Below are 17,262 nucleotides of genomic sequence, written 5' to 3'. Positions count from 1 at the left end.
TTAGGAGTGTCACAGTCTCCTCCAGCACATGAACCACAAGGTAGTAGAAGTACTGATTTCCATGGGGAAAGACCCTGGGATAAAATCCCTTTGCCTCTGGGAAAGGGGTCGAGGTGTTCCAATGTCATTTACACACTCAGTGGGGGCTGCATGAAACAGTTGAGACCTGTGCCAGTTGCTGGTGTGACTGCTGGAACCGTGTGGCTGAATGAGCACAAGGGATCAGAGTCACTAAATTACAGCGGGCTCTGCTCTCCTGCAGAGCAAGGCTGTGACTCCGAGGCTGGAGAAAAGCTGAACACTGGCATGTCAGACCTGAAATGGGATGACAAGCTGGACAAGTGGGCACAAACTGAAAGCTCAGCAGTGCCTGTGATGTGTTCAGCATCAGGAAACCTTGACATTTGAGTAACTGTTGCAACACAGGCACATGGCATCAGGGGGTTTATAAGGCTAGAAAACAAGCAGAAAACCAAAGAGAAGCAGGCCCATAGCTAAGAATTGTACACCAATGAAACAACGATGGGTTGTATTAGGGATTAAAGTACCTCCTAGTTACTTGAAAAATCAAGTCTGATACGTGAGACAGCAGGAGGACTCCTTAAAGCTCTGTAATACTCTCCACACAGCATCTGCCTGCTGACAAGGCTCATTAACCACTTATCTCCCGAGCTGCAATCTGCCCGGGCTCCTGAGTCACAGGGAAAAGCCGCACTGAGCTGTGCACACACGGCAATGGGACACACACCTCCCGGCCAGCACAGCCCATGAAACTGAAGCTCTGGGGGGCTGTTTCACCAGCCAGCCTCACCACAGCAGCTTCGTGAGATGGAAATGCTTCCAGCGGTGGGAAAAAGGCAGACCCCGGTGTCTTCCAGGAGGCGGCTGCCACATCTCCTGTGGCACAGGCGGGTCTGGCCCCCTGCAGGAGGGAGAGCTCCCTGGGTGAGGGCAGCACAGTCAGGGGGAAAACATGTAAGTGGTTAACACACACATAAGGAGGACAGATGAATTTGCTTTATTGCACACACACAACCACACTAACAAAAATAGGAAAATGGCTGTACTGGATCCCTCTAACTCAGGCGTGTGTTTCTCACAGTGGGAGATTCATGCTTCTTTGGTATAACTTCTCTGGTTCTGTCTGTCTGCAGCTCTGGGGCTCCACAGACAGCAGTCACATCTCTGTTTACTGGCCTTTATCTAATCAGTGCAAGTTCATGTCCCGCATGCCATTGTGCTCTGTAATCCACAGTTTGATAATGCACTCTATGAAAAAACATATTTTTTCATGTTTCCGAGTGGCTGCCAGCTAATTTCACCCCATGTCCCTGGGACACAGTGGAAGAGCTGGGATATGGTTTCTCCCTACTCACCTCCTTGTGCAGAATTTTGCAGACCTCTGCCTTACCCCACTTCACTTCTTTCCTAGGCTAAAAGAGGTGATTTCATTTTCCTTCGCAGAAAAGCCATTTCACATTTTTAGTCATCCTTGTTGGCTTCAGTGACTCTTTTGGCGTTATGCATTGGAAGGACACACAGGAAGACATTTCAGGAGGGGCCCTGCCATGATGATGCATGGAAATGACAAATACAGGTGGCTGCATGTCCAAGCAAAAACTCTTCCTTGGGGGCCTGGTGCAGGTGCTGTGAGATGTCCCAGGGTATTGGGAAGCACAGGCTGAGCTTCCCTGGTGAGCAATGTCTCCCTGCCAGAGGCTTGGTACCAAAAATGGACTTTGTTACAGCCAAAACTAATAGTTCTGGTGCTGTTGGGTGTTTCCTCTGGGAAGGGGATGATGGAGCAAGGCTGACAGAGTCTGGAGAGCTACAATGGGCCAAGTCAGCAAAACCCTGCCCAGCTGCGTGTCCCCATGCCAGAGGGTGGTGGCAGAGCCTTATTAGGGGCAGAGTAGAGGGCAATAGGAAAAGCTGAGGGAGTCCTTGGGGAGATAAAGGAAGCGTCAAGGCAGTGGGGACAGAATATCTGCTGCCAGTGTGAGGCAGACATTCCCAGCCTCTGGCTGCTACTGAGGCGTGGGAAAGGAGATAGAATGAGTATTCCAGTGGCTTGGCACAGCAGGTGGGCCTGGATGAGGTGGGGTAGATGGATGGCTGCCATCACCCTTGTCTCTGGCAGGGATCAACCTGAGGTAGCCAGCATCCCAATGTGAGGCCTTTTCCAGCCCTCCAGGATCAGGAAAAACAGATAAAAAAAGCAAGGCTTGTTTTGCTGCAGGGGGCTTGCATTGCTCTGCACTTTTTGTGGCGGTGCTGATCCAGTGGGCACAACTTGGGGGGCACCACAGGTAGTTTCTCCTCTGCACAATGATCCCCTCAGCCTGCCCAACCTAGTGGCCATGCCTGGAGGTATGAGGGATGTAGTCTGTGTTCACAGTAGACTGGGATGGGACACACCTGCCTGTTGCTGTGGTCACTGTCCCTCAATCCCCCAGCCATCATCCCCTGCCACCCCAGCTGCTTGGGGACCTCCTCACCACCCTTGTGGCAGCAGATGGGACACACACTGACCCCAGCCTTGTCCCAGCCCGCACTGCAGACACACTCCCCAAAGTATCAATGATTATCACGTCATTTTAACCAAAGCTCTGGCTCTCTCGGCCATTAAAAATAAAAATAAATGGAGCTTAAAAATAAATGAACATTGTGCAGCATGGGGAGCTGATGTCAAAGTACAGTGACTAGGTTTTACTTGATACCGAAGTCTATGTGTCCTTAAGCTCCTAGCTCAAGGTACTGTAACTCAGTGACAAACTAATACAAAGGAGCCTGGTAACAGATTTTGAAAATTAGCATTAAGTGGCACAGCAACATCGAGGCTGGCTGACAAAACTGTGGGAGCTCAGGCAGGCCAGAGAGGTGCAGGCCTGGGTGTGTGCACACCTGCATGGTATGTGTGTGTAGCCCCAGAGACTCTGTCTGGAGCGATGCCTGGCCTGGAGGAGGCTGCTGAGGAAAGGCTGTGTGGTTGTTCTGTGATTGCCACATTGAGTCACAGAATTGTTAGGGTTGGAACAGACCTCTGGAGATCTTCCAGTCCAACTCCCCTGACAAGGCAAGGTCACCTGGACCATGTGACACAGGGATGTGTCCAGGTGGGCTTTGAATGTCTTCAGGGATGGAGACTCCACAACCTCCTAGGCAGCCTGTTCAATGCTCTGCCACCCTCAGCATAAAGTTTTTCCTCATCAGAGAAGGTCATGGGTCTGGAGCACCTCTTATGAGGAAAGCTTGAGGCCTGATCAGCCTCATAAGAGGCAATTGAGACAGGACTTCATTAATGTGTACAAATATCTGAAGGGAGGGCATCAAGATGATGGATCCAGCCTCTGCTTGGTGGTATCGGGCAACGGGACAAGAGGCAGCGGGCAGAAGCTGATGCACAGAAGTTCCACCTGAACACGAGGAAGAACCTGTGTGCAGTGTGGGGGAACACGCACTGTACAGCCTGCCCAGAGAGGATGTGGAGTCTCCCTCACTGGAGATTCTCCCTCACTGAATCCTCAAGAACCATCTGGATGCAATCCTTGCCATGTCCTCTAGGATAGCTCTGCTTGGGTGGGAGGCTGGACCAGACAATCCACTGTGGTCCCTTCCAAACTGATCCATTCCACAATTCTGACTCATGTTGAGTTGGAACTTCCTATGGTCTAGTTTATGGCCATTGCTCCTCATCCTGTCGGTGGGCACCACTGAAAAGAGCCTGGCACCATCCTCAGGGCACCTGCCTTTGAGACATGTACACGCACAGAAGAGACCCCTGTGGGTCTCTGTTCCAGCCCGAGCAGGCCGCTGTCCCTCAGAGCGCTGACCCGGGCGGGGGCGGCACTTTGCCGACGCTCCCTGGGCCGTGCGGCCGGCGCGGGGCGCGCGCACTGCCCGCGCTCCCTGCCGCGGGCGGGGCGGGGCGGGGCGGGGCGCGGGCGGCGCCTGCGCAGTGCGGGCGGCGCGGGCGCTGCGGCAGTTGGTGCGGGGCAGTTCCACCCGAGCGCGGCGCGAGGTGAGAGCGGCCGCGGGCGCGCGCGGCGGGTGCGGGGCGGGAGCGCGCGCGCGGGGCGGGAGCGCGCCGGGGGCCGCTGAGGCGGGCGGCGGGGGAGGCAGCGCCCCCCCACCCCACTCGGGGGCGCGCCCCGGGCAGGGGGGCGCTGAGCCCGCGGCCGGGGCCGGGGCGGCGCGGGGAGACCCCCGGGGCAGCGCCCGCCGCTGCTCCGCCCTGCCCCGGCGGCCGCCGCCGCCCCGTCCCGCCCCGGCGGCCGCCGCCGCCCCGTCCCGCCCCGGGCAGGGCAGCCCCCGGCCGTGCCTCAGCCCCCCGAGCTGCCGCCGGCCGGGGCAGGGCGCCGATTCCGTGCCCGCTCCGCCGCCCGAGCCCCCGGCGCGGTGTGTGTGAGCAGGGCCGGGGCCGGCACCCGGTGCTTTGGTTTCCGCTTTCCTTCCGCCCCACGTGGACCGGAGGGTCCCGGCGGCGCCTTCCCGCCCGCAGGTCCCCGGGGCGGCGGCCGCCCGGCGGCGATGCCGCGTCCCTGGGCGCGGAGGGAGCGGCGCGGTCCCGGCGGGCTCGGGTCGGGGCGGGCTCGCTGTCACCGCTCCCGCTCCGTTCCGTTCGAGCGGCGCTTGGCAGTCCGGCTGTGCCGGGCTGGAGCTGATAACCCAAAGCCAGGAGCGAGGCACCGAGTAAATAAATAAATAAAACAAACCAGTGCAAGGTTGCTTTCCTCGCATTTTGCTTACTCTTCTATTTTTTTTTTTTTTAATCCCTCCTTGCATGCCAAAAATACTGTTGCAAAATGTATGATGGAAACGAACCTACACTGGTTCTCTGATAGACCAGATTACTTTATACCACAGTACTGCTTCTTGTAGCACAGGCAGTTTTGAAAATTCCTGGAACCACTGAGATTACGAAACACTGAAGTTTATTCCCTTGCTAGTGTTTCTAAAGGCTGCCAAGCTGGATGCTAAGGCTCCTCTTTGACGTGGTCTTGAGAACATTTCCTCCTAAGCCATAATCACTCATGTTCTGAAATATTTTTTTTGTTTAGCTCTGTAAGATTTATTGTTTGAACATCAAAGATTGCAAAATGCTCTCTAAGTAGTCACTTAGAAACGTCTCTCTGTCAGTTTAGAGTAACACTGTCACCAACTGAAATGTATTGATCCAAATATTCATTTGTCATTAGTGATTGAATTGAAAATATGAAGATTTCTAGGTCCTTTCAGGTGCTGAGTGGTGTCACTGAAAACCAGAAAGAAAACGCAGAACTGCATTTTGATCTTTGGTTCAAGTGCTGAATTTGTAGTTCTAGCACTGAGCAAAAACCCCAGCGTTTTACATGCAAATCAATCAGCTTAGCTCAGGAGGTCTGTCACTGTCTCTGTCAGCCCGTGTCAACCTAAACATATTTTAGAGTGGAACTGCTATTTAAAATAATCTATTGCCATTAGTCCAGAGTCCAAAAGATCGTTCAGGAACCTGCTGGTTTGATTAACAGCAGTTGGGGTTTGTTCAAGCATAGACGTGGTTTCATTATATAGCACAATACAACCTTTACTCTGTACAGTGTCATTCAAACAAATTGTATGGCAAATGCACCACCGAACTGCGTTCAGAATGCTCCATTGAATTAAGTACAATTGCAGAGAGAAATGGGGAGAAAAGCTGTAAGAATGGGAGAGATGTTTTCAGCTGAGGTTTGAAATTAGCAGCCTGTTAGTATATTTGCACTGGTAGCAGTAATGTTATACGATGATTCTAGGGTATACGCTAGCGAAAATCAGATGCAGGCTGAAAGTTTTCCAGGCAAATTTCCAGTTTGTAGGCAGTTTTTAATCATCGTAATGATGATGATAATAATATCCCCTAGAACTGTCACTCCTTGTCATGTTTGATTCCGAATATAACTTGAAGAGAAAGCTAATAGACCCTTCTTAAAATCACTAGAAATATTTATCCTAGACTTTTTTTAACTTTCAGGGGATTTTTTTTTTTAAACAGAAAGCTTAGTCTGGTGTTTTCTGGAAAACATTGGGGTATTGTGCTTTTTGGGAAACGCTGAAGTGAGTGTTCAAAAATATACAAGTATATTATTTTTGCATTGGAAGGGAAGCAAACTCTTAGAATATGGTGTTTAAATTATGCTTATTGAAAAAACAGATAGCTTTATTTAATCACATCATAACTCTTGCAGTTCAACTTAATAAAATAATGCTTGTTGAAAAGTGATAGGTGGGTGGGTGAGCCATTGCAGTGAGCTGTTATCTGGAGATGGCGCAGGCTGGCTGCACAGCAGGTCTGGTGCTCCAGGACAAGCTGAGAGGGTCTGCAGCCTTTGAATCCTGCAGGAATTGAAGATACTGATGTGTGAGGAGGTGCAGGAAGAAGGGCTGACCACAGCTCTTCCCTGAAAATCTTGAGCAAGAGACAGAATTGCAGTTTATGCAGTTGCACTCAGTGAAACCCATCGTTTTGCGGGCATTTTGAATTAGGGAATGCTGTGGAGTCTGGGTGGCTCAGCACCATGGCATTTGCCATTGCTTGGGCACTGGTGACAATCCTACACAAAGCAGCGTTACCACGGAGAAGCTGCTTGGCCTGGGGAAAGTGGATTAATGGTCTCCAGCCAGGCTGCAGTGGAAAGTTGTCATAGGAACTGGCTCGCTGTTCTGCAGGCCTGTGCCTTGTCTTCACTGCTTTGAAAGAACACCTCCGTAAGTAATCACCTCAGGTTAAGAAACACTTCCATGCCAACCAGTGTAAAGCCATGAGGAGAGCAGGGCACTCCAGCTCTCCCAAGGGAAACTGAGGACAGTGCTGTACCCAGCAGGGCACAGCCTGAGTGACGTGCCTTGGGATGAGCTCACAGCGCCTGCTCTGCACAGGTCCCTGCCTGGGGGTGGCCCACAAACACTGGGTGTCCTGACAGAAAACAGCTGTGGCTTCTTCAGCAGGGAGAATAATAGGAGAGAAAACAGAACAGAATGTGCCCAGAAGGGGAAGCCTTGCCTGGCTCTTTGGGATATATTTGGGAAGAGATGTTTCCAAGTCAGTGCATGAGAATTCCTCACTTACTGTCTGTACTGCATCTACTTTAAAAATTTCATTTATTTAGTGTCAGCAGCACAAATAGAATTTCAATTGTTATTTGAAATGGCCACAATCCAAGTCTTCAAGAGTTGGCTATTCCGTGCTGAATCTTATTCTTTATGAGTATCTTTGAAGAGCACATTGATATAAATATTTCCTATTTTAAAACGTCTGTTTTGTGCTATTAAAGAAATTAGTATGTGTTGTGATTATGATGCTTGTAGCAATGAGCTGTATTTTGTTTTTTAATCATTATGACTTATTAACTGGAATGGTTCCTAAAACCTGGGACTGTGCACTCTACACAGAGATCACATGTATAACACGAGTCTGCTTCTTTAACACAACTGCAGAGAAAATCCAGCATATACAATAACTAGAACTTTATGTATGGTAAACAGACTTTAAGCAACATCTGGAAAAAATTGCATTGTTCTTTAAGGTAGCCACTGTAAGCAGTTGATAATCTAGACCTGCCTGTATAAATGTAGTTACTAAGTCTCATGCATGTGTTTGCAGGGCTAAAAAGGTGCTGGGGAGACCTGCCTGTATGAGATATTAGGAGAAACAAATCTCCATATTAGGAGAAATACATTCTTTTATATGGCAGTATGAGATCGAGGAGGGAACCTGAGTAATTCAGCCTAAAAATCCCACGGCAGTCTGTTATTACCTGAATGTGTAACAGTGTGTGCACTGTACTATAAAGTCAAAAGCAGATTTGCTCTTATTTCCTGGACAAGTGGGTCCCCAGACATAGTAGCAGTGAGTGGCTGTGTGCCAGACCTCTTAAGCCCTGTCACTTTTTCAAGTCTGGTACAGCATGGTAGAGCTTAAACTTGTGGCTTGCTGGCGATCTTAACTTATCCTCTGGGCATGAATACCTGCTGTGGGATTTATCAGCACAGTCAGCCTTTTTCGGTGGTTTCACTAGAGACACCGTTCTGACTAAACTGGGGAGGTTGGAGACCCCACTGTGATCAACTACAAACTTCTCTTAACAACCAAGGAAGAAAACAAGTGGGTTCTTACCCTGTGCATCATACCAACTCAAACTGACTAAAGTTCTGCAAAGGTGTGAGCCCATCAGCTGTGGAGAGCAGGAGCCACAGTAATGAGACACCTATAGAAATGACGCTGGGACTAAAACCTGTTGGCATCTCTTTTGAAACTGAAAAATGTGTGGACAGAGCTCCTGTAGGTGGATGGAAGAGGAGAGGGGGTCCAAGGAGATGTGATTCTTCTGAGAGTGGAAGGTAGATCCAAAGTGAAGTTAGTAGAAACAGATGTGCAGGAACAATGTACTCTAGTGCAGCTCATGTTGTACCCAGCCTGTAAATAAGAAGGCGGTTGTGGTCGTTGCTATAACTGCCATTCCAGCTCTTTTCACCACAAGTGATTTATTTCAAAACAAAAACTCCTTGAAGTCATTATGTGGTCCAAACTTAGCTTAATTTAGTTATAAAGTATTCACAGCTCCTAGCTATGTTTCAGATATTTTCAAAGACTTGCTATTTTGCTTATGTGCTTACTACAAGATTACCATTGAACCTTGCTTGGCAGAGTTGGTTCAGAGGAAGGGATAAAACAGAAATTTCCTGTACATATTTCTGCAGGAGGCTCTGAGGTAGAGTGGTTTTCCACTGTGTATTTAAGAGCAGGCCTTTAGATTAGCTGGCTTTGACCCAGACCTTGTAGTTCTCCCTGTTAACATTGACATAATAGATAAAACTCTTAAGGTACATTCTTGCTGTATTTTCAGGAAGCAACTTCTCACTGAACCTTCCAGGAAGGTACAGTTCCCCAAAATATTTTCCAGCTGAGGTGGTCCAGTTTTGGCAGTTGTGGTGGCCAGATATGGATTGTGAGACCTTCTCGGTGGGTTGTCCCCGTCTTGTGCAAGCTGCTGCCTTTTCCCTGGCAGCAGCTGCTGCCTGCACTGCTGTGGTAGAACAGCTGCATCCCAGCTGCATCCATTGGGCTCAGGAGGAAGCATTTAGCTGCACTGTTCAGGCAGTGTTTGCTGCTAAAATCAGTATTCCTTACCTCCTTTGGAGAATGTTAGCTGTGGATGGGAATCAGCTTATACTTTACTGAATCAGCTCATACTTTACTGCTTGGACCGTACTCCTCTTGGCATTTGCATCAAATGCAGTGTGTCTGGCCATGATGTATAACAAGAGAAACTTTGTAGTCAGTTTGTAAAGTCGCCTGGAAAGGAAGGTAAATTCAGAAGACTGAAAATGGTTTAGCATAAAGCACACAGAGTTCTCTAGACTAGCTGAAATCTGCTGGTGTTTGGGTTGATTCAGTTGGTGGTGAGTTACATATAGGCATGCACAGTGAATAAATAGGAACACGAGGTCAGAGAGGAGCATGTGAATATTCTGCTCTCAGAAAACCAAAAGAGGTCCTGAGGTTTATGCCAGAGCTTTGTAATCATAACACGGCAATTACCAATAACAACATCTAAGAATAAGTGCTTGCAAAGGGCAGGCAGCATAGGTAATTTTGGAAGTCAGTAAATAGAACAGTTGCAATCAAAAATAAATAATCTTTTAATGTTGATTTTGTTTGCTTTCTCTGTCTCCAAGATACCTTTTTTTCCCCCCCTAGGAATAGCTGAACATATTGGCAAAGGTATTTCAAATGTTTCTCTCTGATCTTTTTGGATGTTCAAAAGCAATTCCATTTCAAGACTATGCAAATATGTATGTGGCCTTTGAAGTCACAGGAAAGGGCTGTGAAATTTGGTCCCAAATGTCCTGCTTAAATCATGTCCTTTCTGACACCCTATGCAGTATTCCCTGAGAGCTTTTAAGAACAAATGCCCATAGTAGCTACATAATTGTTTCTCTTTTATTGCTTGTTCAGTTCCTAGTTACTCTCAGTGTGTTCTTTTAGGTCAGGATGAGTTCATTCCCTAAAGAAAAAAACTGATCAGTTGATCATAAATTGCAGGTGTTCTGAGCATCAGTTAACTTGAGACTGACTCTGGAAACTGCTCTTCCAGTTCAGTTCCTGTAGGTTTCTCATCATTGAATGCCAGTGGCTGAGTGAAGCTGGAAAGAGGAATTTAGCATAGAGGCAAGCCAGACTGGTAAATCATCTGTTAGTTCTGCTGTTTGGAAACTGAGGCAGGAGTCATATTTCATTTTCCGCTTCATGCTGCAATTATCAGTCAGTGCATCAGTGACGTTTAAGGGCAGGTCAGCAAGACAGCCTATCTTGAGTCTTTCAGTCTTTGGGAATGCTGTATTTCCTCATTGCTTACCTTTGTTAAAAAAAAAATTGGAAACAGTTTTACTTGCTGTGATCCAAAATGAAGTGTCCATCTATAGCCTTCAATAATTTGGGGATTTTTTCATGTCTGATCAAAATAACACTGTAGCCTTTGTAAGAGTTAGATAAAAACACATTTGCAGTCTAACCTTTCCTTTTTTTTCTTTTTCATGTGATAAGAGATTAGGTAGGTTCTTAACCTCTTGTTTTACACATGTTTTAACTTCTCTTTCAATATTGCACTGCCAGTTTTATGAGCCAAGGCCAAAATACTCTGCTTGCTAAACTTGAGCAATCAGGAGGGAACAGATGATGAAAAACTAACAGTGTTTCACTCATCTACCACTCATTTTTCTTCACAGACTTGTAGAGAGTAGATATTAACAAAGACAGTAATAAAACGCACTGTGAGGCCTCATAAATCAATGTGTGCTGGTGGGGTCAGGAACAAATATTGGAAAGGTTAGAACATGTGGAGAACTGTGTTCCCATGTTGTGACGCTCAAAGCAAGGCTGGGAGTTTTTCATAAGCAATTAGGAGGAGGCATTTCTGTGGCTGCCCAGGGGGTTTTGTGCTGGCTGGGCGTGTGGTCAGCTCTTTTTTTTTAGTGGCTACAGTAGGTCAGGTAACACGCTGAAAAAGAAGTCCTGGGCGAATCAGGGCTTTCATATTGCTCTGCTAGGGACAGTTGTTTTTAAAGGTATCTCAAAACCCAGGGGATCCAAGCTGTTTGCTCATTTGCAGCAGGACAAGACTGCGCCGTTGAATGCATCTGCAAGTCTAAGTCGACAAGGTACTTGAGATTCCCTGAAGAGAGAAGTTCTGGCCAGAGGGAAGGTTCAGCGCTGGGAACTCTCAGCTCAGGTTTGGTATAACAGGGTTAGAAGAAGGCTGATGATGCCTTCTTAGTTGTTTGTTAATGTTCTCTCACCTTTCAGGCTGGCAGGTTTCTTTCAGTTTGCAGCTGATGTAGTAGATCTGTCACTTCACTGTGTTTCTTCTGAGAACTGCTTATGCTGAGACAAATGCAGAGACAACACTCTGAGTCCTCCTCTGCTCCTGCCAGGGAACAGGCTCCTGTGTCAGCAGGATTGATTTAATATTAAAACCTAGGGAACTGAATGGCCCATGGAAACTGACTGTTTCCCCAAATTAACTTAGTGGTTTGTGTTTTGCTTGGACAGATAGTAAGAAGTTTCCAAAGAAAAGATGTTGATTCAGTTGGAAAACGGTTTAATGTAGGTCTTTGGAATCACTTGATAAAGCTGAGTCAGTTAGGTTATCAAAGAGAAGCCAGAAACCTAGCAAGAGCTCGAAGTCATCATAGATGTTCAGTTATTTTACTGATGAATTTAGTCACATAGGATGCCTAAAAAAGCTGTACAAATTAGCAGTCTTTTGGAAGAGCTTGTGTATACAGCAAAGAAAGTATTCTTAAAATTAATTTACTTGTAGAGTTTCCTGCAGTGGTGCCTCGGTACTACACATCTGTTAAGATTAAATGAGATTTGGGGGCTGATAACATCTAGATGGGAACAGTATTGTGCCCTTAGGACAGATTTGTAATTTCACTTGTAATCAGGCAGACTATAATTACTATATTTGCCTCTGATTAAAAAAACAGGTCAGAAAAGTAATGAATTGTTCTCCTTATGGGATGGGGGGGAACTTCACATGGTAAGAGCATTTCAAAACACTGTGCAGTGTTCAGGTTCCCCGATGTTCCATCCTTGTGCTTGCTCGGCTGTAGGTCTGTGTGGCTTGTTTCACATCAGCAGGGAGCTGCTGCCTGCTGAGAGCAGAGTGCAGGAGAGGTTCTGGGCACTTGCCTTTGAGATCTCCATGGTGAGTGCTAGGTACCAGCCAGCCTCTGATTTGGGGAGAAAGAGGACTTTGTGTGGTGCAGGTTGCAGGGCAGGGGTACCTGTAGGTACTGAACTCAGAGGACCACAGCAGGAGGAAGTTGTATTTCTGGCATTTGTGAGCACTTCAGGAGAATATGAGAACCAGCCCAGGGTTGATTTTGATGAGCTGAGCCTGCACACAGGTTGTGCTCATCTGAAAAGCTGGATCAGCCTCAAGGAAGGCTTCTTGGAAGGGAGGTGGGTAGCCACAATTATGGATGAAAAAAGGAAGCCCATAGTTTTACGGGCTAGTAAATTAGGCTAGTATGTGCCTGGAGCCCTCTATGTTAGGATAGCAGAGAATCAGGATCCTTCTTACTCAGTGCCCTTTAGCCCTTTATAGCTGAGCACTTAATTATTTTGGTTTGGGTTTTGTGAACAAATAGCAAGTTGAAAATTGGCTGAGTTTTGTGTATGAAGTCCCTGGCTTTGCTGGGTATTATTCTATGTCTGGCATAGTTCCATAGTCAACTGGTTTTTTGAAAGATGGGTTTATTTGTCAAAGATCTGTCTCTTGCTGTTGGGTAAGTTCTCAAAAAGAAGAGAGACCAGGTTAGTATATGAGCATTTGGTCAGCTTTTTCCTTAAGCTGGGAGGAGAAGGGAATGGCACTGGAAAAGAAAATTCCTAGCAGGGAAATAAAGTTCTCACTGGTTTTGACAGAGCAGTTCTCAGAATTATTGGATTGTTTTCAGCTGTTGATCTCAGTGTTTATTTTCTATCTCTTGTTTTAATGAAGGAGGAGCCAGTGTTCCCCAGTTCTTTACTCAGCAGCATGTCCCTTGGCGAGTGCTGTGTCTAGAGCCCTGGGACTCAGGCTGAGCAGCCAGTTGGCTCTGCTCACCGGGGCTGAGCAGGGAAGCCTTTCTGCCGAGGCTGGAGGGAGATGTGAGTTCATATTCCAGCCTGCAGAGATGGTTCAGATGCTGATTCTGTTATCACATCTGTTTGTGTAGCCCATAAATGTGTAGAGAGGGTCCATCCTGCATGGAAGAGAGTTCAAGTCCTTCTTCTTTTTCAAAACTCGAAAAAAGCTAGAATGAATTTCAGTATCTTTGCTTTTCCCTTAAAATATTAATGAAGCATGGATGTGATCTTCAGAGACGAGGCTTTTTTTACCAGTAAGCTCAGTCAGTAAGGAAAGACAATAAAAATGTCCTAAGTGATCTTTTGGCTGTTTGCATTATCCAAGCTGTCCTGGTTGCATGCTCTCAGAATGGCTGTGCCACTGAGCCCAGTTGTGCATCTCAAATACTTTGTCAGTTGCTACCATGCTTCTGGAAAGGCCTGTTGCATCTGCGTTTGCTTCCCAAAATGCAGTGGAATCTAATGAAAAGCATCATTGTTTTGAAACACTGATCTGCTGCCAAAAGAGGTACTGTTGTATAATCCTTAATAGCAGGTTAGAGTGGCAGTTGCCCCTAGGTTTGTAATTGGTATGTGGCAGGATGGCTTCCCAGTTCTGTCTCTGGGGAAGGCACGTCTCATCTTGTTCTTCCCTTTGGGAACTGTGACTCACATGGTGTTCAGCTGTCCTGAGTTGGGAATAGACCCTTGAACAGGCTGAACATCAGTGGTGCTGCTTAGGGGTGACAAGGGAAGAGGAACTGGCAGTTTCCTTTGAGAATGGGGAGCTGTGCTCTGTCTGCTGAGTACCAGGGATTACATTTGTCTATTCTTGCCAGCACATTGTTCTGATGTAAAAAAAAAAAAAGAGTTAGAATAAAAAAAAAATTATCATGACTTCCCTTTCTGATTTGCAGAACTCAGTGTGTGTATACTTCCATGCTGACATTTCTGCCTTTTGTGATCTTTATGTTAACCTACAGCTTGGCTGGCACACTGTCAGGCTTCATCTGTGTAGCAAATAAAGTATTTGTAGGTATCATTCAAACATTGAATTACTGTTGTGGTGGGCATTGGCATCAAAGTTTACTGCCTATTTTTTCAGCTAAATCAAATATATAGGAACTCTGATAAATATTTTAAAATAAATATGCTAGAAATACTTTCTGTAGGATGAGCTGTATTACAGCAAAGGGATCAAATTAATCTCTCGTTTTTAATCTTCCAAGACTTTGGGCAACTAGAGCAATTGCTTACGGGAAAAACAATGTGAGTAAAGTATTTGAATTATGTTACATGTTTCTTGCTGGAATTTAACAGCTGGAAACAAAAGGCAGCGAGAACATCTTCATAGCTAGGTCCATACTTGCCTTTGGCAGGTGCTCAGTTGGACAGCAGTTTGAGAACCTCTGTGGCAGGGGTTGTTGCAGGCTGCTGAGGGCCTTTTCCCAAGGAGGAGTTTCCCAGGGCCATCAGGGTGCATGGTTTATATTGCTGTTGGCTCAGAAGAGCCTTTGCTTATCCATTCACCTTCTGTCCAGGTGAAACCACTCTCTGGAGATTTCTTTTGAGTACTGATTGTGCCTCAGCCTCATATCCACTGAGGCACTGGGGTGTAAGGTGAGGAAGAGTCTCCTGAGGCATGATACTCAGTTTGACTGACTTGCTCTATAGCTCAGACCATTTGACTTTTCTGCATTAATTCTTGACTCTGTGACAAAAAAAAAAAGGCTGATTAAAACACCCACACACTTCATTAGGAGCCCTCTGATGATGATTTCAGAAATTTGTTGTGTCATAGCTAACTCTCCTCTCTGTTAATATTTTTGTTGGTTGATTTATTTAGCTCCCAGTCTTGGGGTCTTGTTCTGTCATTGCTATAGACTGAGAAACCTCCACATTCAGGCTGCTTGCCTGTGTGCAAATGCTTCTAGCCCATTTTCAAATCACCTGCAGAGCTACTCTTTAGACACTGGCAGCCTTCCACTCGAGCCTTACTCTCTCTCACAGCTTTATTGCTTTCTCAGTATAATCAGTGTCATTCTGAATGGGGACAGCCAGCTGAAGACAGTTTCCAGCAGTTTGTGTCAGTGACAGTCATGGAGTCCTGCTTGGTAGTCTTGCACACCCAAGGATCGTATTTGACCTGCAGCTGCAGCATTTCTTTGAGAGCTCATGTTTGCTAATTCTTCTCTGTGACATAGCTCTTGTGCTTCTGGATCAAGTCTCACATTCCTAAAGTATGATCCTTCTTTTTTTTCTAGTGCTGGGACAACAAGCCACACTGGAGTTAGAGAAGTGGAGAAATAACATTACTCCTAACAAACTCTTTGTGTAAGAAGCAATAAATTGGAAATAACTAAAATGGTAGTTCTGGAAGAGATAGTGAGAAGCACGAGCTATATGGAATATAGAAAATACACTTATTAGATCGCTGGAGAATGGAGTTCCTGTTTCAAGGCATTAAACTAATTTGCAGATAGATGAGGAGAATGGATGGTCTCATGGTACTCAGAAAGGGTCAGATTTGAGGTTTGCTCCTCAGAGTTGCACTGCAGATTTCATAGTTTTCCAAACTTTATTCTAACCATCCATAACATTGATGATAATTAAATAACTTAAAATATTTTAATGAACTAGTGCTGCTTGGAATTCGTGAAAGAATGGAATCCCTTGGATAGAAATGGATGGACATGAGAAGAAATTCCAAATTAATGTATTTCTGGGTTTTAGTGTGTCTAATGCACTGGGGTCTTGGAGTATTCCTGGAGCTCTAGGAAATGCACAGCCACTCTGTGGGCTGTCAGTAGAAAAATTCTGATTTAAAAATCCATGTAAAACAAGCAGGGTTTTGTTAAATATATTTTACAATGTATTTGACATGCAGACATTACTTTAGCATCTGGCTTTAAAACAGATAAAATTCAGCCTGAAATTAGATCAATTCCCATAATAAATGGGATGAGTAGAATTCTCTTTTCTTATATCTTACCCATTCAGAAATAGTCCATGAATTACCATTGTCTACCAGTCAGACCATAGTCAAATGAATATATAACTGGGAATGCTTTACCAATTTCACTGAAAGCACGCTCTTGAAAAAGCAGCTTCATGATGGAAACACTATGGTGGTGTCCAAGAGTAACTGCTACCCCCTTCCTGTAGGAAGAGTCAGAGCCAGTGTTGCTTGGAGCTAGGAGGTTTAGTATGATCCATGGAGCAAGGAGGGTGTTATCAATCTAATGTAATCCAGTGGATCTTCAGATACCACAAGTGGCACCTGTAAGCTCACTACACGTCTGTGGTTAACCTTAACAGGTTCTTAACAGCAGCCCTCTACCTCTTTAATACCCTGTAATCAGTATACAGAATTATCCTGTTTAAAGCCAACCTCAATTACTGTGAGGTGAGAGTACTCTTTGAAGTGTCTCTTGGAAGTAATTTAATTTTCTAATATGAAGGATGTGTTTTGCCTGTCCTGCCATAATGAACGTGAAGCCTTGCTGTGGAAGATCTTCAACTGAAGAATTTAAGTTTAGGTACAAGGAAGGGAGGAAAAAAACGTCAGTTTTCTGATTTAGATAATTTACAACCATCACTGCTTATCTCTCAAGTCATGGACAGAGCAGTTTTCCGAAAGCATCTCTAATTAAAAACACCTTTTGGAAACAGTTTGCCTTTGGCCATCAAGCAGAAGTGTTGGCAGTAAAAAACAATGGTTTGAATTGTCATCCCAGGTCTGTGGGGGAGAGGGAAGGAGCTATGTGAACTAACAGCCAGTGTGTAGGGCTGCAATTTAGAATAAAATCAGAGCATCATTTGGCATCCATGCATTCCCTGTGTCTTGGAGCCCATCAGAAGCCTGCTGCTCTGTGGCTTCTGTCATGCAGAAGTACAGGCTGACCTCTCTGTGCCTGCCAGTTGATGCTAAGTATTGAAATTTGAATTTGTGCTAGGAGCATGCAGTGTATCTGTGATTCATGCTGACAGCTCTAGGAACTCAGCTGACTTTTAGCACAGGGACTGAGGAATTAGTGCTTCTGCATTTGCTTCCCACTTGCTCTGTGTTATTGCCTTCTCTGTGCCTTGCTATCCCTAGCTGACAAAATGGGGACAGCACTTTGGCT

At 46.0% G+C, this 17,262-nt stretch overlaps 1 protein-coding gene across 3 annotated transcripts in view; it reads left to right on the top strand.

Annotated features, from left to right (window-relative positions):
• Positions 1-3,923: 3,923 nt before the first annotated feature.
• The window catches only part of NT5C2 (5'-nucleotidase, cytosolic II), a 59,768-nt gene continuing 46,429 nt past the window's right edge, over positions 3,924-17,262 (top strand). The window contains exon 1 of one of the 3 annotated variants that reach the window (XM_002197021.7): positions 3,924-4,021. The gene's annotated coding sequence lies outside the window, so the exon portion shown is untranslated. Of the gene's footprint in view, positions 4,022-10,991; positions 11,250-17,262 lie in introns of those variants that run through there. The other 2 variants (XM_072931218.1, XM_072931214.1) reach the window with 2 other exon arrangements.

The sequence above is a fragment of the Taeniopygia guttata genome, chromosome 6, assembly GCF_048771995.1.
Source record: "Taeniopygia guttata chromosome 6, bTaeGut7.mat, whole genome shotgun sequence".
Lineage (NCBI taxonomy): Eukaryota > Metazoa > Chordata > Aves > Passeriformes > Estrildidae > Taeniopygia > Taeniopygia guttata.
The sequence above is the reverse complement of the archived record's forward strand: the minus strand, read 5'-3'. Positions and strand labels throughout refer to the sequence as shown.